Source organism: Temnothorax americanus, unplaced genomic scaffold (assembly GCF_048541705.1).
Source record: "Temnothorax americanus isolate GAGA-0224 unplaced genomic scaffold, ASM4854170v1 Scaffold17, whole genome shotgun sequence".
Taxonomy (NCBI): domain Eukaryota; kingdom Metazoa; phylum Arthropoda; class Insecta; order Hymenoptera; family Formicidae; genus Temnothorax; species Temnothorax americanus.
This window is the reverse complement of record NW_027509307.1, coordinates 3,039,157-3,065,797: the sequence shown is the minus strand read 5'-3', so window position 1 is coordinate 3,065,797 and position 26,641 is coordinate 3,039,157. Positions and strand designations below refer to the sequence as shown.

The following is a 26,641-nucleotide window of genomic DNA, read 5'->3' as shown; positions in this document are numbered from 1 at the left end:
TCGGGGCTATCAATCATTCTTGAAACTAACAAAATTTATATAGCTTACGCTACAAGTATAATAAAATTAATAACAGGCTCGAGCGAATTATTCATGGAATTTATAAAGTTATATGAGATTTTATTATCTCCTTGTTATTTATTTACGATCTACTTGGCTCCGCGGAAACTTCTGTATAAAATCGCATTTGTATAATAGGATCGATCGTGTTTTTTTCTTTGCTGCGTTGCCATAAATTCTTGAAATGTCAGAAGTCGTGAAATGCACAGAAAACTAATAGGTAGCGCTTGTATTTCAATTCATCCGCAAAAATATAATTATATATAAGCTCTTATATATCGCATCGGGAATACTATCAAATAATAGATTCGATACAATAGAATTTCTATTGTATCGATAGTCCATTGTGATGATTTCATATCATTGGTGAATGCTTTCCTACCAATATATCTACGCAACTTAGAGTTTCAGCGTATTAAGCAGGCCAGCGCATTCGTAAAAATCATCTATTAAACAATATAGCAAAACAATCTTTGTTACAACGTATTTAATAACGAGATGATAAATAACGTGATTTATGGATAGGAAAACAGTGATATAATTTATTTGCCTTGGGAAACAATCCCTATCAAGAGAGAAATGAAACAAATATAAATCATAATTATATAATTTCCGTAAAATTCCTTTTCCCATGCGAGTCATACTTGTGACATGCAAGAGGCCCTCGTAAATTTTCAACGTTGAGAATGCAGAAATTACCATTTCGACATTTTGCCGATCAGTCTCGCGCATAGCAACAAATTATTGCTACGCCGCTCAGACACCGCTCCTACGTGTATTCATTTGCATAAAGTACTCGGCATTCCATCCGAGTTCGCCGACACTTGGCAACCGTTTCGAAGCCTCTAATGCGAACGAAGCCAAGCGAAATTATCTGCAAGGCTTCCCGACGCGCGGTCGACTTTTTGCGCGAGTCTCATACCTTCAAGTTTCGTAGCAAGCAACTTAACGTGATGCGAGCCATAGTTCACGCTGCATGCCGCTGAAAGACATCGGTAAAGCCTCTTGTCGTCGAAAGCCGCGCAACTTATTCACATGTTATATGCGACTGTCAAAAGAATACGAAATTGAAATCCAGCTTGAATTTATGCGCGATGAATGGAATTAGTAAAAAATGGAAAAAAAAACTAAAATATAGAAAAATTTCTTGTCATCAAAAAGAAAATGTAACAAAATAATAAAAACGTAACGTACCTGTACAAGAGAAATATGTCATATAACGATTCCTCAGATGTCAGAAATAAATATTCATAAAGCCATTGTTAAGTCTAATGACGTGAAATAAGAAATGTTGCAACTATATGTACATTACTTGCTGTCCGCATTATTTGCAAAGCAGATATGCCATTTCTATGTTGAGCACAGTAGCAATTATAATTTCATAACGCCTACGAACTTACAGAGCGAGTTTATGATACCTTGTCTCTCGCTTGAACTTTTTTTTTCAACAATCTATCATAATACAGCAACAGTGCGAATAAAACTGCAAAAACCTTCTCTTTTTATTGTGCATAAAATGGGCGTATGATTCAAGTGACACAAATACCTATCGGTATGTAGTACAGCGCTTCCCTATTATACTTTCGATATTTTTATTAAAGAGTTTATGAATAGTCACTTGTCATGCTTCGCAAGACAATTAGTTTATATAATATGTACATTTTTATTTCCAACGAGATACTTCTTGAAATTTCTTGAAATAATTTATTAACCAATTTTCATAACACATCATTAAAATACTAAAGTTACACAAAGCAATATTGGTGAAAAATTACAATAAATTATATTATATTAATTTCCTATTCTCAATGCGATTTTTTAGTTTTAAAATTTTAAAAATCAAGAACTTGTTCGTATCGCTTAATTTGTTTTTTAATTTGTTTCTATTATATATAATATAAATAACTTTCAAAAGAAATTAAATTCGAGAGAAATAAATTAACGACATAGATTATGTAATAACATTCATTACCTAATAACAATCTATCATCTGTCGCGATATTATAGATCAGCATTGCAAGATCAATAATGCTCGAAATCATGTCTATTTTCATCAGTCTAAAGGGAAAAATTTCAAGAACGGAGTTCTTGACGGAAACTGCACATTAATGTTGCAGAAACATCAATTTCAATTTACAGCTTGATTTCGGATGCAATTCATAATTATGAATATCTGCAAAAATAATGAGTAAGATTGAATCTTTGCCAGAAAATCGGAACGGAAACTCATCAATATATACGATTATGAAAACGATTTACGTTATCCTGGTTGAAAATCCATACTGAAAGGAATAGCCAATGAATCGAGTATACGGTAGTGATTTACAATCTTACGAGGATATGGAGGCGACGCACTTCTCCCATGAGGTTAAGGGGAGACCATAAACCTCGCACTATACTGCACTACACTGTGCACTGGAACTTTATGGACGTTATACGTAGATCTATCACGATCAACGGATTTCCGGAGACGTTTAGGATCGCTGCCCTACGTTAAGCTCGACATGTGCTGTAGTAACTGGAGCATGCGTGCGCTGAAAAGCTGTAGTTCATATAAAAGCCGAGAGTCGAGAGAGTTTTCCTTATATCGATAACGCATTAAAGTCTCGTAACAATAATTTCTGATAATGCTGTTCTATCCGCTCAACGATACAATTTGAACAGAAATTCGATAGTGTAGTAAATAAATGCAAATATATCCGTTACTTAATAATATACTTAATTGTATATATGTATTCAGACAAAATTATATTTATTAATTTTATTATATTTATACTGGAAACATATTACAATTGCTTATTCGTACTTATATTGTTCAATGCTTTTAACAGTTATGAGATAAATTGTTTTTAAAACGTGGTCGAATAACCCGATGAAAAAGTTGATACATTGACAATAAAGCATGAGATTATTTCAAAAATTCCTTTGAACACAACTTGCACTCGCTATATTAAGGCGAGACGGGAGTTAAATTTAGATATATATGCAGGGGGAAAACTGGTGTATTTAGACCTTACGCGGGAGGGAAAACGGACGAGACAGAAGGGTGGGAACACACGGATAAGCGCAAAACCCGCAACTAAGCTGGAATATACAAGACACGTGGTGAATATGTTCAAACATGATAATAATCATAATGTCTCTATTATCCCAGAAGATGAAGCTCCGTACAGACCATTGCAGGTTTACGAGGCGGCATTTATCGTGCATTGTAATATTATCACGTCCGGAACAGACATAAACATGATTAATCGCATTGATCAAGTGCGCCGCAATTTCAAACTCCATCACATGACATTTTCACTTGGTCGCGAAATTAAAACTGATGAATAACAAATTGCGCGCGTGTAGTATTAATTTTCAACGTGTGTATTCTCCTTCCATTTCGACTGTTGATGCAAATGTAATTTACAGCAGAAATAAAAAAGATAAACGCGTAAGTGCGAAATTACGAGAGAACTGTCCGGCAGTCGATGGAAATAAGTGGCAGCGGCGGCGACCAAGGCGAAAACAGGAAAGACCAAGGACAAAAAAAATACACCTGAGGATGTACGGAAATACGTGGCAACCGAGAAACAGCCTCGTCCCTTCCGCATCGTTGAATTCGGCTGCAGGTGTAGCTGCAGACACTTTAATTCTGGAGAGTGCATCATTTGCATCCTGCGGCCGTGCGACCGTTGCGCGCGCGGGTATCATGAGCCCGGGATCAAATGGGAACCGGCGCGTTTCCCCAACAGTCAGACAGATGCGGACAGCGCGGTTGTCATGTTCTTTTTTTCTTCCTTTTCTCGCGTCGTCGCACGGCAGATACGGATAAAAGGAGAGATGGGTCCGCGTGGGGGTTCCGGAAACGGACGGTGAAAGATAAAAATCCTGTGTTTCCCTCACTACGAGACTCTCCGCCGTGTGAGACAGGTTTATTCACACGAAGAAAGGAACGGAGCGTCTCTCTCGAGAGATGCAAAGCTCAAACGCGATTCTGATTCTCTCTCGTTGAAAGATTATACGTATGATGGAATTAAAACGCGCCGACTAGCGTTTTTAATGCCTTTTCCGGTGCAGTTTCGAGTGCGAGTCGTATAATAATGCAACAATGCACGAGAAAAAAATTGTACTTTTGTCTCTTATTACCTCTGCTTTTCGAAAGTCGGAACTGTTATCGCCATAATACGTATTTATTTTCCACATTCAGCAAGAAATCCTAGAGCCCTAACTTAGCGTGATATAATTCTCTTTCGGCAAAATTTATTTCGGATTTGGAAGTTACGGAGCTTGATACGAATAATCGAAAGCGATAGAGCCCCTACTGCGGAGACCAAGAACAGCTCATTATCGGGGAAAAAGGCGACGATCGAGGCTCCACCGCAGGTTCGGATATCGCTGCGATAAAAGGGGGGCGGTTACGTACTTGGCACTCGAGGGTCGGTATTAAGCGGGACGACGGTATGGGAAGTGGAGATGGGAAATGGCGGCGGAATGGTTGCACCGAGCCACACACACGTGCGGCACCGTTGTTGGGCGCGACCACGCGCTTTTATTGTCGGCATTCTAGACGAACAATAAAGCTTCTGTTCCACATTTTGCGCTTATCGTCACATTCATATCGATCCGGGTGCCTCGTTTGTCGCTAATGGAGCGGCACGTCAACCCCCGGATCTACCAAACCCCTTCCGAGAGTGGGGACTTAACGGCCTCGACGTTACCGCTCGCTATATATCGCCTTCCGCTCCGTCCGATGACGCTGCGGAAAACGGAATTCGAAGCCTTGACCTCTCCCTCGCGTCGCCCACATCGTTCCCCACGGTCGGGTCGTTTAGCGGGCTACAGTTACTTAATACGGCGATTCGTCCCTTAATCAGCGATTGCCCATCTTACCGGATGGCACACTTTAATGGCACGCTCTAGATCAAGATGGAAGATAAAATGGAAATTTAACTCTCTCATGCAAAGTCCTCATAACGTATGCAGTTGTTACATGTATAGTGTATAACGTAGATAACATAGTACAACTATGAAAATAACGAATACATCATAATATTTTTTATGGACTTCTATAAATACATAAAACATATAAATTTTTTATTATTTCTTTCATTAAGCTACATAAATCCTTCTTTTATGAGCTTTGCGCGTGCACGGTTAAGAAAAAAAAATCAAAAAGCAATTTCCTCCACTCTTAAAACTATCATTTAACTATTTAACACAATTTTTAAACGTACCTTTTAGACTAGACGTCGAGACTAGACGTCGAGACTATATTTTTTGAAACAGGACATTAATGATAAAGATACTAAAACTTTTAAAGCTCATTACCTTTTTCTCGAAAGAAACTTTGAAGCGACGTCAAACGACATTCCGTATTAAGTGGCATTTTAATCTTTATCGGAGTGACCCATTTCTGGAAAAGCGAACAGACAGAATCTGTCAAAGCCCATAATTATTTTCATATTTTCAAGTGATTATAATATCCGAAACTAAATATATGAAAATACTCGGTAAGCTTAAATATTTATTTTTTAAGTCTTACTCATTACTCTCTCTGTCGTACTAGATATTAATTGATTTACATCGATAAATGTTAACTCTCTCTCTCTCTCTCTCTCTCTCTCTCTCTCTCTCTCTCTCTCTCTCTCTCTCTCTCTCTCTCTCTCTCTCTCTCTCTCTCTCTCTCTTCTGAGAGTTCAATGGAATTTTCTTGTCTACATTAAGGGTAAAAGGCGATGTCACCAAGAAAGTAAAATAATTATGTTGTAATGCGAACTAAATTATTGATCTCAGATATCGTCTTTTTCTTTATTATATACCCGCAACACAACACGATACCGTGCGCACACGCTTTTATCGACTACGTTTTCAATATTATAATAATATAATAAATGCTTCTTATCAAAATATAATACGCTTCTCTCAGCGTATCTGATAACGAAAGATGAGTTACTCGCCATTATTTCGCTCTATTGTACATTATCTTATTGTCTTATTATAGTTTTCGTATAATCAGCTGAAATATCACAACAGATTTGATTACAGATGAAAATGTTGCAATTTCTGCGCTTGCTCGAAGAAACGCTGCAAAATGACCCCGCAGCGCGATGGGCGTAATAACAGAACGCGCGCGAGACCGCTGTTCCTCATAAATATTAATTTTACGAAATAATCGTAAGAACAAAATAACCATCATATACACGAAACGTATACGTGCCTCCAGAGCGTTTAATGAGTTAATTAATTACGAGTGAAAAACTGTTTTGGCGCGAATTAAAAATGCGGACGTCCGCGCGTGCGATAATTTACAACAGAGCGTGCATCTCGCGTTCGTAAGCTCTCGAGAAGACAATAATATTTTCTCTCGATTTATTTCGCAATAAAAGAGAGAAGGAGCGGGTAGGGGAGGGGGGGGGGGTAAAATACACGTCCGAGTTACCGCGCCGTTATCGCGCGAGAAGATACGACTGACGCGGATTCGCGTTTTAATATTTTCCGCGGCCGTTACATATAAATCAAAGTACTAATTTATTCCTTTAATTAACCGCATTAATCGGGCTGGCGCGTGTTTTATTTAGCGCTCTGACTCCCCCGTCCGCGGTTAAAACCGCGCGCTCTCGCATCGCGGAGGATCGTAAAAGCACCGGAAACGTACTAACGCGAACCTCATCCTTGCGCGCGTATAATAAAGAACAAATGTACAGAGAAAATACGCGATAAAAATAACAATTACCTTTGTGGAGCATCGCCGCCGGTGTTAGCCGTTCTGTCCCTCACTCGCGCATTTTCCGGATGGACGAGGAAAATCAAAGAAGCAAAGGCAATTTTTTTATCTTATCTCGCGAGCGACTTTGATGTCGGAAATATAACGAGCATAAACGATAGAGAAATTTCTTTCACATTGTTCCACTTTGTTCCTTTATGCACGCAATAATCATATTGCCGATGACATAACTCAATTAAGCAGTGGAATGTTCATAATCAATAAACAGGTAAAATAACGGAAGTTACTTGAAAAGAATGAAAAAAATGTTAATATACACAAAGAAGAAACCAGTCCAAGAAAATCGCTGATTGAAAGGCTGTACAGTACAGAGCGTAAATATCTTTAATAACCCATGCAATCAGAATCGATGCAATGAATATAGATAATGGAAAACTCAATCGTTTTTATCCAGTACCCACACACATATGTATATGTAAAGAATCCCAATTAATTAGGAGGATTTTGCGCATTAGTCCGGATTATTGCGTCATCGCATTAATAAGCACCATAGAAGGATTTTCACGATGTGCTCGATTAATTAATATGAGACAATGCAGTCCGCCGCCGCCGCCGCCGCCGCCGCCGCCGCCGCCGCCGCCGCCGCCGCCGCCAGTAGGTAATCTTTGCGCGGTAAGCACGGTTCGTTTTTACTCGACGAATTGGCACGCCAATCGACCGTCATCTTCGAGCCCTTCGCGTCAATTTGCGCGTGGATTCCTCATTCACCACCGCAATCTTCGGAAATGACCGTGCTAATCGCAACGGCTATTAATTACGGGAGCTGGCTTGGAGAGCCGATGAGAGTCGAATAATCACGCCCTAGCTCGCTTTGTTGCCGCACCGTTTGGCGTTCCGTCGGCGAAGCTTAATTTCTTCGACGCTACCCCAAGCACGATCAGGATCCGACATCGAAACTGCCGATCCGTTCCACAATTCCGTCATTATCGCTCGCTACTAATAGCCTTCGTTGTACTAATTGAGCCTTCGGCGCGTCGACCGTGTTAATCGTTCTGATAATGCCGTCATTAAAACAACACGTTCGGTGAAACGCGAAAGATCGTGCGAGAATGCGCTTACTTTTTGATTCTTTTTTCTTATATTCTTTGGGAGCATCAAGCATATTCCCACAATTAAACGAAAATAGTTGACAATTGTACTATTCTGATTCCAAAAGAATGATTTTGATTGCGAGTGGATATTGCAGTGTAAAAAGGAAAAAGAGATACCAGCCATGTACAATTGTTTCGATGTATTGCGCGCAATTATTGCACAAAAAACATGCAATTTCGCGAGAAATCATTTCAATTCTAAAACGCACTTAGAAAAATTTATTGAAAATGTGAAGATACGATTAACCAATAATTACAAGACTTGATGATACTTATTCTGGCGGTAACGACGTTGTTAAGCGAATAGATAAGAATGCGGAAACAAGGACTGTTAAATATATGAAAATGATGAAGTTTCTTCACGCTTTTCATCCACCATGATACTGCAACCATCAGCAACACGTCAAAATGTGTAATTATTAAACTTTACATCGTCCGTGAATATCTTCACATTGCATCAGATAACGAGTGCGCTGACGAGTGCAAGCGGATATTGTGGTGTAAAAAGAAAAAAGAGATATCAGCCGTATACGCTTGTTTCGACGCATTGCGCGCAATTATTGCACGAAAAACACGAAAAAAGAAAAAACCAGAAAAAAACTGCGATTATATTGTAAATAAATATTATTATATATAAAGTATGTTTTAATGTAAAGCAATTATTTGTACAACTGTGTGTAGCCAATTTCTTCTTATTAAATAATTTAATTTGCGCTGTTCGTTTAGGCCAATTTACGAAACATTTTAAATTCAGTTTTTATCGTCCGAGAGAAACGTCGCAATTACCGCGTGAATAGTATTTCATATATTCGCAATACAGATATTGTGAAGATTTTCTTCCGTGTCGATCGACGGCTGCAATTAAAATTATCGAAGAGGATTAAGTAAGAGCTCCGAAGCATAGCGGACGGAAGATGAGAATAAGATTTTGATCGATTCGACGACGGAGAATCGGTGGGAACATCTAGGGACGAATTCAACCGTGAGGCTTTACCTCGCCGCTTACCTCGGTAAATCGTCCGGGAAACTTTATCATTCCTGAGGCGACGTAATCTCTCTTTTTCTCATTTCCCATCTTCCTCTTGATCGATCAGACATTGCGGCGATTTTCCGCGCGCTAGCACATTCGCATTCAGCACATTCCAATTCTCACGGGGATTCTTATTAAGACGGATTAAAATCCTACTATAAGGACTATTTATCGAAATTAAAGTGTGATCGACTGGAATCGATACTTATACGTGTCGAATTTCCGGAGAAAGTTTAATTTAAAGCAAAAAAATAAGTAAATCTTATTATATATATATATATATATATATATATATATATATATATATTTGTATTTTATTAAAACATCATACAGCAAAAATATATTTTCCGACAAACTTGATTTCTTCACAGACATTCAAAGAGATAGTTAAATAAAAAAAGCTAAGTTTTAAACGGAATTTGCTTTCAGAAAAATTAGAATTTTATGCCAAGATATTTAATATTGATATAAATCTAACATAATTATAATAAATAAAATTTTAGCGAATTTCATTACATGATGTGTAAAGTGTTTATCTCTAGATTTAGAATGGTGGGATTGACAATTGAGTGACCTGATTAAATCAACCACCTTCTGCATAGAATTTTAACAAAGTACCTTCCAGAGGGATTTCTACATATAGTGCCGTAGTGATTAATTCAATATCCGGACAGAGACATGTTAAACTTGTCGAGCGTGAAACTTTCCCCAGCGCTGAAGTTCCGACGGCGTTAATGCAACTCGTAGCAGCAGATAAGTTCTGACCGATATAATCGAAAGTAAATCCCATTACAAGGCCTTCGGCGTCTATCGTCGCCGCGCGCTCATTCGGGATTCCGACCAAGGAGAACCAGTTCGTTGACTTATTTAAATTGTCCCTGGTAAGTTTCGAACGAGATAACGCCGTCGGATGAATATTCAGAAGCGGCTGTATACCTGCGCGTGCTCGCCGCAGGTGCCCCCAACTGTTCCGACGACTAACTGCCCACCTACTACACTTTCGCAATTTTTGAATGCATGTGTGTGTGTGTATAAAGCACATCTGCTCAAAAGTTGAATATATACACACGCATATATGTATATGTGTACACGGAAAAAAATTTAGCTAAATTTAGTCGTCAAATATGGATAACTAATATTTTTTGCAGCAAGTGCTATATTTTTTGCAGCGAGAGCTACAGTTTAACAATAGTAGCAAAACCTTTTGTTCTCGCTGCAAAAAATGCTAGTTATCCATATATTTCACGACTATTTTAGCTATATATAGTAACTAATCTTTTTTTTCCGTGTACAGATTCTGACGCATCGGCGTTAATTCTCCAGCTGCGAGCCGCGAGGTACATATGCGCTGATCGTGCCGCTATTTCACACCAATTGTTACAGGATCAGCAGCGTTAAAGAGAATCCGCGCAACCGGCATTGATCGACGCTCGTCCATTATCGACGTTTACCGCACTTCCGTTGCGGAACTCGCCGTGCGTCACGCCGGATATCGGTGATGGAACAGTTGCTTGTTTCGAGGCCAAAAAATATTTTCGGTACCGTTCGACGGCGAGAGCGCACGGCGTGTAATATTCTAGGACGAACGGACGGTTTTGCTCTGTAAACAGAGAATACGTCGCGGTAACTCGTTACGGAGTTTTTTCAACTATTCCGCGCACCGGCAAAAAGCCGTGCTGTATCGTTACGCTGAGATCAAACGTCGAGCGGTAACAAGAGAATCCCGAAAAAAAAACCGATGACACCGATGTCCGATAGAATATCGTGCGGTTTAATAAAGAGAAGGCTAGGAAGCGCGATCGATTTTACCTAATCAAGCGCTTCAATAACACGAGTTTCATTTAAGAAAATCTGACTTTTCCACCTATCAACATACACACGATAGTGTCTCGCGCCAAGTATACGCGCAGCGACGCCGTATACTATCATCATTACGCGAACCATCGAGTTGCGAGTACTCGAGACTATTAGATCTCAATTAATAACCGCTCAACCAATAGCTTGAGTTTAAATTATGTATAATAATAAAAGCGTTTTCATTTTTTCTCTACGTGCCCTACGAGCGGAGATATTACGATGCAAAGTCTGAAATGTTAAATTTTAATATTAAGATTGTATATATCGCACCTCGAGAAGAACACTGTTACTTAAAAATGTACAATCAGAGAATTTTCAAAAGAGAAAAAATAAATTTAATTGAATTTCTTTTAATTGTGAGATAACTAAAACGCAATTACGATATTTTGTTATAATAAAATTTATACTGTTTCTTGTGTGTGTGTGAAGAGGTCTGCTGTGTTTCACTTGTCAATTCACTTATGTCACTATTCATCCAGGAAACCACAATTCCGGTTTAAAAAAATTACGACATTTGTGTCTCGTATAGTGAATTTTGTTTATAGACTTGTGACACTATTATAGTATGTAGATAACATTTTAGGCTATCTTTATGAGCTTATAACTCAAAATTGAAATTTTTTAAGTTGTGACAGTATTCTCCGGATACAATATAGTTTTCGCATATTTAATATGTTTGAAAAATTTTTTCAAAAACTTCCTACGAATCAATCTTGCTTCCGAGTTCCAATTCGTTAACAATATTGTTATCGACATTTAAAAGGTGATTGGCACGTAAGTCGAAGGAAAGACTACATCTTTTTAGTATTTCCCTCAAGCGCATGATATTATACTATTGACACGCTATTGCATTTCATGTGGATCGAAAATATGATTCACATAAAAGATATAATGCATACTGCATGCGCCTACTGTGTGTGTGAGAACAGGAATTTACTATTTAATCAAAAGAGACCATCAATTATTATTGTGTCTAATATAGCTGCAGACTCTCCGTCTTGATTGGATTAAAATCGCTGACATAATTGTACGACGCACGTGATATTATCTCAGACAGTAAAAATTTCTGGTTCGATGAACGAATGAGAGAAATTATAGTCGCTAATAATAGAAATAACAAAATCAGAGCAATATTATAAGTGATTTGTCTGTGATTCTATTGTCTAATTGTATACACGGTATACACAATAAATTAACAAATTACAAATTTTACTATTTTTTCATTAATTAAAATTTAGTCGAACAATTACATTGACAACGCAATTTCAAACTGTCCTTTTTATTGAAATTGAACGTTTATTTCAACTTCATTTAATTAAAAATGGGCAAATGGGCCACATTTTGACTCGGACATGTACATGTAATAATAAACAGATATTCCCATCTGCCACTACCTAACGGTTAAATAAATAATCGCGCTAGTTGCAGCTTGCAAGACGAGAGTTCGCCGGAAAAAAAAGGAGAACGTAAAACGCCAGAATAAATAATTTGCTGGGAACTGTGACGGCGTATTCCTCGTCTCTTTCCCTCACTCTGAAATTCCAATTCCGCCGTGCAAACTTTTCGATGTGTAACACCCCCGCGCGCGCGTCTCGCATTTATCCGTCAGTCTGCTCTGACGCCGGACAGTCAAACGGCAGCAACGACATTGGTATAACAGCGCGCGCTGTTGCGCCTAAAAGTTTTACGCATAACGAAGCAACGTACATACGCCGGAAAGTGCGCAATATGAAAAAAATTGTTTTACACTGCAGTCTCGCGGAGCCGCGCGTATAGCCGGCGACCTTCGATTGTCGCGCGTTCCATCGTCGTGTAATTAATCCGTCCCGATCGTGTGAAAGTTTGATAACGCTCGCAAGGTGGCTTTCACCCGTCGTGTGCCGTTAGCGCGCGCAAATCGCGAATAAATCGACGGTGCGAAATTAATGCAAAATGGAGCGGCGCTCGTGTTACAGGATATTAAACGCGCGCGACACGAGATTTACGCGGCGCATCCGGCCGAAACGCGCATATTAAACAAAAAAAAGGAAGATAAAAAAGTGCGCACGCACCTCTCTTCTCGCGCACTGGCACCGTCACGCGTTTTCGCGTCTCTCGCTGTGATACCGGGACACCGCGGCTCATCGTCGTTCCTGCCGATTCGGTAAAAACCGAGCGTGGCATGGCACGTGCGCGCCACGGCTTTGCAAACTATCACGAACGGTCGAATATAAATGCAAAATCGGGCCGTCGTCCCGTCGGGCGCGCACGACATACAATGCAGCGAAAGGTAGAAAGCAGAGAGTATGAAACGTTGGTGTATGCGTCGGGAATGTGCACACACGGACCGGAAACAACGGTGGCGGCGGTTGCGGCGGTGGTAGCATTGGAATAAGGAAAGAAGAACGCGGGAGGTTACAGATATATAGAGGAGGAACGTCATTATCATAAATTTATATACGGACTCGTGTTCGAGCGATGACTCGACTCGTGTGTCGCGTGATCGCGCATCAGGCGTGGAGCGGTATACCGGCGGGCTGTGTGAGCCTGGCACTGAGCCATCGCGATTCCCACGATTAAATAAACAACGGCCCGGAGGAGCCACGCAGCGAATGCAAAACATCGCTCGAGAACGGTCCACCTAGCGCCGCGCGGCGCTATCAGTCTCCTTTTTTCGTCCCAGCCTTTTCGCCCCGCGCCGCGGCCGGTACTTGGCCCGTTTGCCAAAACGCGTATAAGTGACTGGAACGTATCGATGGGCGCGATTATAATTCAAAGGGTATTTCTCCGAGGGATACTTAATCCCATTGGGTGTGCTTAACGTCGCAAAAATATAGGCCAATAATGTCATTCGAAATGTTCGACCTCCGTGTACACGGTTTCGCCATGGATTTCGGATTAGTTCAATTACAATTGCAATTTATATTCGCCGATACAAGCGATAAGAAAGTTATGTATTTCTATGCATTTTTCGCATATACATTATCGCAAGATTCCGATGCGGATTATTTTGCATAAAAAAAATGAGGAAGAAAATAGAGAAGATAAAATATGAAAATAAATGCTAATTGAGATAATAAAGATTTCTTTGTATTTAGTAAAACAAAACTAGTTTGTAGAAGAAAAAAAAGAAAGTCCATCAAGCCATTCCTCAAATGTAATTAGCATATTATACATAATCATGCGAGTAAATTAAATTGCAAAAAGCTTTATTAATCCTACGATTCACCACAAATACCGCCGTTCCTGAGTGGGAGAGAGAGCTTGGTATTATACTGTATCCAAGTAGATATCCAATTACCCGAAACTTTCGGTTATCTCAGGATCGCGGCAATTCGTTATCGGATATCCTGCTTTTACGAGTTTGTAATCCGGTAATCGATCGTAGGCAGTTAATCTCGAAATATTATAGGGACGCAAACCATAACGATATTATTGCGTGTGTGTGTATACATGTACAATATACATATCTATATATATAATAATATTAATCATTTAACTCCGTATAAAAACCGTTTCCCTCCAATTACCTAATAGATAGCCGTATCGATTGCAAATAAAATGAAACGATTATATTTCGGATCGTGAACGATAAAATTTATGTCTAATATCCATATTAAAGTTTAAGTCTTTACATTAATGCGTAAAATAATATTCATTTATATTTTTGTAAAACAATTTTAGTTCGTGTAATTTGCAAATGTTTGACAAATATAAATTTAATTGATAAAATTGGACGATTAAGCTGGTTGAATGATAGAGTAATGAAATTTACTCTAAAATTATACATTGTCACATGTGTTTACTATATTTATATGAGTTTGTATATATATATAGGTATATAATCCCATTAATATATAAATATTCTATATATACGATACACGAGATAAATATATATTTCTTGAGTGAAGATTTTGTTCCAAGTTGTCCTCATCCTTTTCATATGCAATGTCGTAATTAACTTAATTAATTAATCTCTGCAACAATACATTACCTTCATTACTAAAGATATATGTAGTTACACTAGTTATTCAATTAATTCGAGATATATAACGGTCTCTTGATACACGCTCCGATTAACTGCTTATTGTTAAATGTATCGATGCGAATAATTCGGGAATAAAATTGATATCAAAATATGTATGGCAACTGAATAATCCAATACAATAATAAAATAAGAGATCAATGATATAAAAGATTATCCTCTACGGATTCTGACTACTTCATTGCTTATGAATATAATGAGATATCTTTGTAAAATGTTACAGAGAATTACTTCAGATTATGTATATATTATTTTAATCTTTCCAGAAACAACAAGTATACACAAATATATATTTTAATTTAAAAAAAAGTAATAAATATTAAAGATAAATTTCGTACAAGAGAAGATTAGCCTGTATACGTGCGATTACCACTCACTATAGTTATGTCGTTGGAATATACCTCTATAATATTTAATAAAAATACGACTTAATTATATTTTTCATCGAGGTTTTCCCGAACAATGTAGAAATCAATAGTCTATATACGCTTCGAAAGATGCGACATATCATTCCGGCCCATAGACGCCATGCTATGCGCGTACATCCTTTCAGCAACCTTACGTTTCATCCTTTATTCTGTCCCCTTGATACGCCCTCCCTCCCCCCATTTTCTGCGCTTCATCGGGCTTTCCCTTCTTACCTACCCATATCCACCCCATTCTTCCATCGTGGCTCGTTCTTCTTTTTTACGCGACCACCCTCAGCGTTATATTCATCACGGTATGCATATATTTTACAGCTCGTCGTAAAACATCGCGCCCCTGCCTCTCTCTCCTCCCTACGCCGAATAATGGGCGACTACCACCCCCTTTGGGCACGAACGTTATCACGGCCTCTGAGCCGGTCGTGGTCTGTACCGGCTGGCTATAAACCGTCGAGAGATAACCATCGAGATACGAAATGCGTGTCCGCGCGTAAAAGTTGCGTACGAACGCCGCACTGGCACCTAGGTATCGCGAGATTTACGGTATTTATGTAATCGGGCTCTTTTGTGCAGAATCCGGGTGGGCCGGGTGGGCGAGCCCGGCATGTGATATCGCTGAACCAATTGCCAGCGGAGCGAATGATTATTTCGATCCGGGATCGTGTAACACATGGGAGGAAGAGAGAGAGGTATGGGACGATTAAAATGACAAAATGCAAAATGCTAATTGCAGCAGAAATTGAAAAGAAAAGCCATATCTGAGATTTATGTCCCTCTATGCATTACAACGCAAATCTATGCGACGCGAAAGACAAATATATGCGACACTCACAATACAGTTTAAACTTAAATATATTATGTATGTTAAAAAAAAAAAATTATTCCTCTTAGTGTATAAAGTAATAAGCATATAATGATAAATTAAAAATATAAATTTTAATCAAAGGAATATAAGTAAAATTAAACAATATGCAAAAATTTTAGACGATTTAATAATGCACAATACATTTTTACATAAAAGATAACAATATATTATGTACTATACATACTTTTATCGAAGTAAGTTGTCAGTTCGGGAAATATTTGGCCGTACAATTTTATCTCAGAAATATTTTCCAATTTCTTGAAGTTATGTATTATGAAAGATAGGAGGGGATACATTTCATTTAAAGCCTTCCTGCTTGTTTACGATTCCGCTGGGAGCCCGCAAAAATTATTAATTTCAGGCTTTGAAACCACATCAGTCACCTTTGCCGTAAGAAATTTCGTTCGAGTGTGCAAGACGGAATTTTCGGATATATAATTAATGTTTTTCCTGCGGAAGAAGGCTTCGCCATCCTTTAACGCGTTATATTTTCCTCATCAGTTATGCGTAAATATTATAGAGGCCCCCATTGGCTTTATGCCGTTTTAACGCGCGCGCATAGATCGAGCGAAAGTACTTCGCGCAAAAACGCCGCTCAGTCCTGGAAAAGCGGGAAAAGCCAAAAGCTGCGTGATATAGTCGTCGTCGTTTCTCATCATGGTCGCGGAATTATATATCGTAGTCGAAAAGGGAAGGGAAATCTCTCGAAACGCGGTTTTAACCGAAGCGAGAGACAATGGACGGAGAATTTCGCGGTAAGAGTAAAAAAGAAAACCTGACGGAGGATGGCGGCGGAATCGTTAGAGTAATAAGGAGAGTTGGTGTTTGCCTGGGACAAGGCAAACGACAAGCTCAGCTGCGACGTGACCTCGAGAGAGTTGTCGCAAAGGCAGAACGACTTGAAAATTATTTCTTACTAATGTACAGCCCTTCCGCTTCCGCTCTCGCGATTGCGTCCTGAACAATTCCATTAAACAAGATGAAAAAGAAAACAATGCTGGAATATAAGCGAAAGGTGACATTATCGATAATCACTTGGTATAATGTAAGCGCGTTATAATATAGTGAGATTAAAATAAATGTCGAAAAAAAAGGAGTTATTTTATCTTTGTAACTTATATTTTCTTTGATCACGAGCTTTCATGGATTTGTCGCAATTTATTCTGCATATCACGGGATATGCCCCATTAAATGTATCATGAAATTATTATTTTCATATCGGTGCATCCAATCGGATAAATTTTCGGTAAAAATCGACGCGCGATAAAATCAAGCGCGTCGATGAATTGGAAATAAATTATACCGCAGGCAAATTTATCCAGGGCGCCTGTATAGTTATGTCGTGCTTAACAAGCGACCCTACTCGTCAATAAAATTCGAGGAACAATCGTCGATAAGTTCAATGGATTATCTTGCGTTTGATACTGCGTTTCGACGTGTTAACTCACATCGAACGACTACAGAGTAAAAGCGTGTCGTAATGTACATCAAACTGTCTATTGTCCGGTGGTCTGCCGGTTCGCGGACGCTACGATTAATAATTCCATTCGATAATTTTGACAGCTCGCGCGATGCATCGTCCGTTATGCATGCCGGCGATGGGCGATCGCGCCCGTACTTGCGTAAATCGTCGACAAGGGAATCGCGCGGCGCGCCATTTATCACGTGTCGCTATGATTAACACCGTCGTGTATGACGCCAGCGAATTGCAGATGACGGTATTATCTTTGGACGTCGGACAAACTGACGGCAGGGTGTTGAATAAAATCGTCTGTCAGATTAAACGAAACGGATGTTTGTTCGTTCGCCGTTTGCTTGAAAATGTGCAGTTTAAATGTTGAACAGTGATGCCCGAAGTGAATTACTGTCGACAAAGCATAGATAATTCGATGTTCGATTTTAAACCTGGAAAAAGAGTCCTCTGCCCAGATTTGTTTGATCTAAATCTAAATATATAGGAGTTTCTATATCTGGTAGCCGGCTTTGCATAAAATCTCCATTGTCGATTGTTAAGCGTTTCTCCATTCTTCATATTTCTGTCTTTGCATATTAAATCCGCACACTCGCATTCCTCTCACATTTTCGATATCTTTTTTTGCGAAGCACCTTGAAGGTTCGATATACAAACATGAAGGGAGTCACGCATGACTTCGAAGACGAATTCGTCGATTTAGGTCAAACGTGACAGTACTTTCAAAACGACCGATGACTTAAACGATAACGGCAAATATAAACCATCCATCTTTCCATCTTTTAAACGCAGGAAAAAGAATGATTATAACTTAAAGCTACTAAAATAGTTATCAACACTTATTTTGCACAATAAAGCAATATAATTCTAACACTATAACAATAAATACAATCGATAAAAGTAATTTTATTAACTAGAAAATTAGCTTTACAGAGGTCTTGTGTCAGTTTTATCACAGAAAAAACATTCCAGTATTATCTACATTTCTGTGTTCGTACAATTGTACGAATTGATCTTAAAGAAACCGAGATACAATGATCATTGTGTGAATTGTGTAAAAGAACATTCAAGAGTTCTATACAAAGAATTGTTAAGACGTCTAATGTTCTGTAAGTATAACACAACACATAGTCATAGAATAAGGTGACTATTTGCGCTTTTCTTTACGGTTCTGTGCCCAATCCCTTTTCAGGCGGAAAGTACTGGCGTGCTTTTACCGCGGCATCCTTCGTTAGCCGAATATAGCAGTCGCCAGTAGTACAAGAACGTGGAGATTATTGCGGATTGTTTTACAGCCTCGTTAAAATACCAGGTACTCCGGGCAGCGTTATTACACCGCGTTAAAAGAGGGAAAACGCGCGCCCCGATCCTTTTGTGCCATTATGAAAGCAAATGAACTATGTGGAAAAGAGGTGGAAAAAGGGCGAGCCGTAACAGTGTCGGAATCGGTAAAATCGCCGAAAAACGAAGGCGACAGTAAAGTGTTTTTAAAACGTGTCTTCCGTCACGCGAATTATTCCTCGTCGCGTTATACAGCCGCGTCTCTTGCTGGCGGCTATATTAAGAACATACGTTAACGAGAACCTCTTTTATCGCCCGCAATCAACCGCTGTTGAAGCTGTGAACAATATTTCCAACTCCACCTACCATCATTTCTTTCTCGGCCGCGCACAGCCGATAAGCCCTTAGTCGGCGGTTTTTTCGTAGGTTTCTCTTTTGCGCGAAAGCTTCAGAAGAAGAAACGAGAGAGAAAAAGAGAGAAAGAAAAAGAGAGAGAGAGAGAAAGAGAGATCGCGCGCGCAGAAAGTTTTTCCGCTCAATTACTTTTCGGCGGGAGTCTCTAGTAGTTTGGATCTCGGAGAAGTTTGCTTTCCCACTCGTGAACAGACTACATATGATGGACGATTAAAAGAGGTATCGGAAGTATGAAAGTGCTCTTTCAGCCAGGTATATATATGTACGTGCACTAGCAAAAAGTTTTGCCCGTCCGACCATTTGCCGTTTGATTTTTGCGGCAAGATAATAAGTTCCCGAAAATAAACCTCGTAAAATATTTAACAGGAAAGGAACAGAATCTTCAATAGCCTCGTATTATATACATTATTATTAAAATCAGCACAGAAAAAAATAATATATACTATATTTTCTGTGCTGATGAAATAAAGGTTATTTACAGATATTTTTTAAAATTTAACAAATATCTATACTCAATATTCATATACGGAAACGGGGAAAACATCAGTTGCAAATTAAGCAAAAAGTTGTCGGAATAAGAAATTTTGAATAAGAAATTTGAAAATCGTTGTTATAAGCATATCGTGCGATAAAGTATGTAATGCGTGTAAGTTCTCCATGTTACTCTCGTACTTATCGTGCCTACAAGGCTGTTGATTTTTAAAATAACGTATAGATATTGCGTTGCACTGGCATGTGATATATGTATACGCATAATTACGACGTTGAAAGTAATTGGCATTATGCATAAAGTGCCGTAGTCACGTAATATATAAGCTATAAACACAATCTTTAAAACTTTAAACATCTCATGTATAATTTGCGTCGTGTAACTAAAAAATTATACATATGAAAAATAATATACAAACCTATGAATGCCCGTAAATTTTTGAAAGCATGCCGATGACCTTACTGATGCGAATCAAAGACAATTGCAACAAATATTATCTTATTTACATAACAAGAATTGGATATCTACGTCTCGTTATATGCGAGACATTTCAAGGAGTATAAAGAGGATAAATCCCCAAGGATAAAGGAACTGAATTGCCGCGCATTTTAAACATTTTCCCTAACGATAAACTTGCATGCCGATACGTCACGCGTATATATCTCTCAATTACACTCTCCTTCGAGAATGTATTAATCATTAATTTTAATTACAATTACTATACAGATCGATTGCGGAGACATATTTCTTGCGTAGGGAATCTCACAAATTTCTTCTTATTCGCTTGATCGTCTTGCGGGTGACAGCACGTAAATAGCGGCATGATTAATGATCGCTGAGATCTCCGAGGAAGTTTTCAAGAACGACAAAACGTGAGTCGGTTAAATAATTTCGCGAAAACCTGTCGGCATGCAGCATCATGCAATTTCTATGCGATCCTTGAAGGATCCTTCCTGGGTTGCCGTAAAGAACGACGATGATTTCCTTTCGCGTTTATGGTGTATGGCGACTTACAAGTTTTTCCCATTATGCTAATATTCCACACAGACGCGACGTTCAACATTATATCGAGGCTTCGAAGTTTCAAGTGGCATCTACATCGCTGCGAAGTCAAAATCGATAAGAACACCTTCCCTTTCGACGCGTGAATCAAATTTACCCTCAGTATAGTTTTCCTTAAGATATCGCCCTCTACGGTAGGTATCCTTTCATATTCTTAGCACGACGTTTCTGTTAACCTAATTTGTTTTTATCAAGATTTGTAACAGAAACTTCAAATCAATTTTTATATCGCAAATGTTTTATTCAGTTGTCCTCATTCTTTTTTAAATATTTAATCATATCCGATTCACTAAAAACAATGGCTGTACTAGCTTCAGAATAAAGTTAGCACAGCCATTGTAAAGTTAGCCATAAAAAAACTGGAAAGTAAAAAACGACGTATTTTTGCAATGCTCATTAATTGCTTTATTCCCAATTTTGTTACTCCAGTCGTTATAAAATAGCACGATTAATTTCGAATACTGTCTAAAACTAATTTGACTGTAAACTAATTTTCATAGTATATTACTTTTACTCTTGTACAGCGGTTCTCGTAAGCGGGTACTACCGTCATTCCGAAGTCATCTTTTTGTATTAAAAGTGGAGCAACAAATTTCTACTTCGTATGTTTCAAGAGCAATTTAATCAGGGATTATTTTGACACTATATTTGTACGAGCAACTAAATTTTTTAATAAGCCTTATTCTTGTACAGCGGAACTCGGTAAGCCATCAGCTTTTAGCGAAACAGACGCTGTTTTTAGCATTGTTTTTAACGGCTGAAGTAACAAAATCGGGAATAAAGCAATTAATAAGCACTACAATAATACGTCTTTGTTTTTCACTTTTCAGCTTTTTTTCTTTATGGCTAACTTTTATTTTATTTATATTTGGACATTTAATTAACACTTTAATAAACTTACGTGAACATTTTCAGAATTATTTTAGCATGTTAACATTATTTAATAAAGCGCCAGCATGAGTCCAGCTTATTGTTAGTTGACGAAAAATTACAGTTCGTTTTTGAGGGATAAATCAGAACATTTATAGATATTCGTCTGACGAAGATAAATTCGTTTTTCCGTGGACGCGATTGACACGGAGATTAAATGCCTTGACAGCAAATATATCGATCATGATTGTATCGGTAAAAAATGGAACTTCGCGGAACACACGTAAAATCCATGTTGCTAAATATTTCAAGGACATTCGCAATATGGGAAGACATTTTTTGCGACCAGGACTCAGCTGCGCGAGCGGCTCGATGTATCGTTCAGCGTGAAAATACCGTGTCGCAGGGATACATCCTTCATCGGTTCGGCGGCACTATATGTTTTGTCATTCGGTAACACGCGTGACACAGCTGCGAGCGCGCCGACTCGCTCACGAGCGTGATCCGCCTGCTTAAAACACGGCACTTGACAGCGTGGACGCCCGTTTACACGGTCGTTAAGCTCCGAACGTGTCGCCGCGCCATTATCGTGACGATTAGAGAACCGGATCGTTACGGGCTGAAGTTATTGCGTAACCACGGGATGCAGTTACGAGGTTTCGCATTATACAGCTATCCCCGTCCTTCCCTCTCCCTCCATTTTCCGACCAACTCAAAATCGACGTCGAACATAGTTCTTTCAATGTGTGCGATTAGTATAATGCTAATCAATCATCTAATGTGATTATAATATCGCTATAATGGTTTGTCAACTAAAAGTCTTTAATACTGAATAAAAATTTTACTATTAAATATATGCATTAAAATAATTTAATATTATACATATATTTTAAAAAATATATATTAAAACTCGAAATAAAAATATAAACTTTTTGGAAGATAAATTATATTATTAACAAAACTCATCATCATCATAAATTATTCTCATAATACGTAAGCTGCTGATATTTTAATTGCAGACTACGTAAATTATATCCTCATATTTTAAAAAATATAAAGATATAAAGATATTCATTAGTACATTAAAATTAATAAAATTATAATTCAACAAAGAATATTCTCGTTCGAGACATAAGACGGACGTAAAGAGACATCCGTATACAGTAGTGATTCTATATTTTGAAGGAATTAATCTAAATGATTCTTGATACAATCTGTGTACTGTGAAATGACGCGAAAAATTAGAAAAAATATGTAAGCCACCATTTGTTGTAGAAAATCACCCGCGGTATTACCAAAGAGCACAGTGGCGGTGCAGAACAATTTAATCTGTTCCACAGAAAATAACTTGTCGCTTTAGAACGATTGGCAAAAAAACAGGGAATATATATAAAAAGAGAGCTCGCGCGCGGGAACGTGTGAACCTGAGATGGAGTTTACGTATTTTCACGGACGGAACCCAAGTTGCTTGGTAGATTTTCCAGTAACGCATTCCACCAAACTTTCCACTCACGCTTCCCTCCTTTGTATGACCTTTTCTTTACCCCATCCTTTTTCGGAAAAATAAAGAACTGACATCAACAGAAATGTATGTTTATTCGCATATTTACATAAAATTGATAATTAATTAATTCATTTTGATTCCTTTATTAGGAAAAATGCAACAGATATTTCATGGTCATGCGAGATTCACGATTTTCTTTTTAATTGCATAAAAAGATCCTGCATTTAGCATTATACATATATTATAGCTCGAAATAGAATTTTGAAGTTAAATATTCAAAAATGTTTAAATGTATGACGAAGTCCGCGTAATGTGATAAACTGACGGCGACGAAGATCGAATGAAATCAGTGTCAGAAGAATTTCCGTACAAATTCAATAAAAAATTCTAAGATGAGATGTGCCTCGAGACCCATCGATTAAAGATAAAATCCAACTTGCCAAACTTAATTTTTTCTAAATGTGCATTGAAAAGATAAAAATTTAACACAACAAATTGATATTTTTTTTATTAAAAATTATAAAATATATTTTCTTTCTGTAAAGATATTGAATATTCCATTAAACTAACATAAGCATGATATTGAATTGTTGGGTTAAAGAAAAATAATTATAAAATTTAAAAAAAATCACCTTGAAGATATATTTTTGAAACGTACAAGACAGAATTTCAATGTTTTAAAGTAAATGTTGAACTTAACGATTTAATTAAATTAAGCGGAACATAATAGGTAATGTCACGCGTAAATTTCCCTTTTATTACACCAAAATTAGATAATTTTTGTGGAAGAGAATCTACATGCTATGAGTTAATTACAAACATGAAATAAACCGCAATATTGATATTATTATTATTATTATTATTATTATTATTATTATTACTACTGGCACGGGCAAATTTCATAATTAGCAATCAAGAGTTCTGATAGAGAGCGGTGCGGGAAAGAGCTGTGCGAGCATTATATGGAAAATTCGTGTTACGACATGGCCCCATTTAACCCTGATGCACGGCAATTAGCATCAAGAATAAGTAGTTAGAAATTTTGCGCGCGTGCCACTTGTCGGTTAAGTGGCAAGTGTGTAACAGTAAACGCTTATTTATCAAGATCAGTTTTGTCATGAGGTCAGTTGCCCCGTATTTTCGCCAATTTTACGTCCAATTATTTTCCGAAGCTTTGTTGCAACCTGACATTTGAGTATACCCTTGCATTTTCGGAGAAAGAATGTCACACTACAAAGCTGGCCTGGTTTCGTATAACCACGCGATCTACACCGTCGTTTCTATAGATTGATACTTTACAAAAGTAGCATGTAGTTCTTCAATATAGTCAACGAAGCGGATAAATGATCGCGCGCGCATTAACAATATGAATTGCTCGAACGTAAACGATATTACAAAAACACTGTATTAAACAGACTGCAGTAATTAACGTGAATTAAAGATAAACATGTTATTTGTGAACGCATCGAACAGTTTGTATTTTCCTCGTAAATATAAAGCTTATTCCGAGTTTCATAGATTGGAACGTTATAATGCGTGCGTAACTAACGCAGTGTCACTCGTATTACTCATGAATGCATTAGATCGGTTATAATCATGTATCATTTTCGTGAAAACGTGGCGTAATATAATCTCGCATACCCAGTCTGATTATGAAATATTAATACAAAATTCAATCGTGCACCCCGATATTGGCGATACCATGTAAGGCCCTTGTATTAGCGTTCACATGTTGAAAAGTTATGAGTTAAATATTTTAAACGATGAGCCATTATTTAGCGGCGATGATGTATTAAATTCATTGATCTACGCAAATTAATTGCGCGTTCAATGATTCCGTTATCTACTTCGTTTAATGTTTGGAGTGAATAAAGCGCGAACGCGCGCATTACAAACTGAATTGGAATTATTTATCCGCGGCACGTACAAGTGCTCCATTTCGACATTCGTAATTACATATCCATGAAAGAAGAAATGTATAATTTCCGTCGAAATGTTAACGAGAAAATTCGGACAAATTAAAATATTATAATAAAACCAGAAATTTAAAATCTTTACAGCTCATTTTGTGCAGAACTAAAAAAAAAACACTTCAATGAAAGATACATAACGATTCGAATTAAACATATATTGTTATATAATTGCATAACAAATCTCGACAATGTTATATTTCCACGAACCTCATCCATCGCAATTAAAATCACATATTGCAATTTAAACAATTATTTTATTTCAAAAAAATGCCTTTTCGTATATCGTCGTGCGATGAACTTTGATGCATGCGCTGCATTCACGCGTGCGATGCCAAGTGCACTATCGACGGTTTGCACTTTCGTAATACCGGTATCGTACGTCCTGCTCGCGCTTTCCGAGCATTCTCCGTTTCAATGCGGTGAAAGTGCTCACGCGCGGCAAAAGTCAAGTTGAATGGCATGAGAATCAAAAGCGCAGCGGCAAATGCGGTTAACGCCCAACAATCGTCAATGCAGCGTGTCTCGCGAAGAATGTCTTTCATTGCCGTGCGGAGATACTTTATATATACGTAAATGCACCACGCGACTACGTTATGCCGTGCTGCAAATTACGCTATATAGCTTCCATCCATCAAGCAATTCAATGTAAGAACCATTATCTTTTTACATCGCAATGAAAGAAATTATCTTCTTACACATAACGTTACGTAAATGTGTACTTGAAAGCGCAAAAAAATCAAGATTAAAGATATTTAACACGTTTTACATTTAATTTTAATTTCTTTTAATAATACTTTCTAACTTCGCGTGCATCCATATGTAATGCAATGACGAAAAAATTCAAACGGAAGTGCGTTACTGCATTTTCCTCATTTCTGAACGACGAAATTTCGAAGCACGTTTATGACGATGACGCACCGGCTGGAGCGAATGGCTGCGTGCAGAGGGCGAAGGGACCGAATTAATCAGACGCAGCTGGGAATGAATCGAATTAATTATTGCAATTACGGCAATTAACGAACGCCGACGGCGGCCGTACGTGATTCACTCGCTAACAAGATATGCGCGAGTACGAAGAGCTTTATAATGCAAAGACCGTAGATAGATTCAAGATGCGTTTGCGGAGATTTCGGAAATGTATTTAAGAAATAGTAATACACATATATTTATCTGTTCATGTTCTAATCTGACTCTTAAAATAATTACCTTTATTTAGCTATCGAGACATTTTAATTATCTCCATTTGTGAAAATAACATGTATATATATATACGTACATATAATTAAAAGAATTTATATATTGATTAAAATATTACAGGTAACATTTATTTTTATCAAAATAAAATGTATGCTTCGTATGCAATGCACTTTTGAAAGCTCTACTCAAAATATTCGAATCCTTGTGCGCGTGGAAATACAAAAAGGATACTTTCAAATGCAAATACATTATAAAGCA

The 26,641-nt window shown here is 37.9% G+C and overlaps 1 protein-coding gene and 1 long non-coding RNA gene across 4 annotated transcripts in view; one reads left to right on the top strand and one right to left on the bottom strand.

The window, feature by feature from the left end:
- LOC143895932 (uncharacterized) overlaps positions 1-26,641 on the top strand; it is a 279,573-nt gene that overhangs the window by 101,672 nt on the left and 151,260 nt on the right. The window contains exon 4 of one of the 3 annotated variants that reach the window (XR_013256495.1): positions 10,245-10,638. The exons of the other annotated variants lie outside the window; for them this stretch is intronic. This is a non-coding gene — a long non-coding RNA (uncharacterized LOC143895932). Of the gene's footprint in view, positions 1-10,244; positions 10,639-26,641 lie in introns of those variants that run through there. 3 annotated transcript variants of the gene reach the window in all.
- The window catches only part of Invadolysin (leishmanolysin-like peptidase, invadolysin), a 260,628-nt gene that overhangs the window by 98,649 nt on the left and 135,338 nt on the right, over positions 1-26,641 (bottom strand). The window lies entirely within an intron of this gene.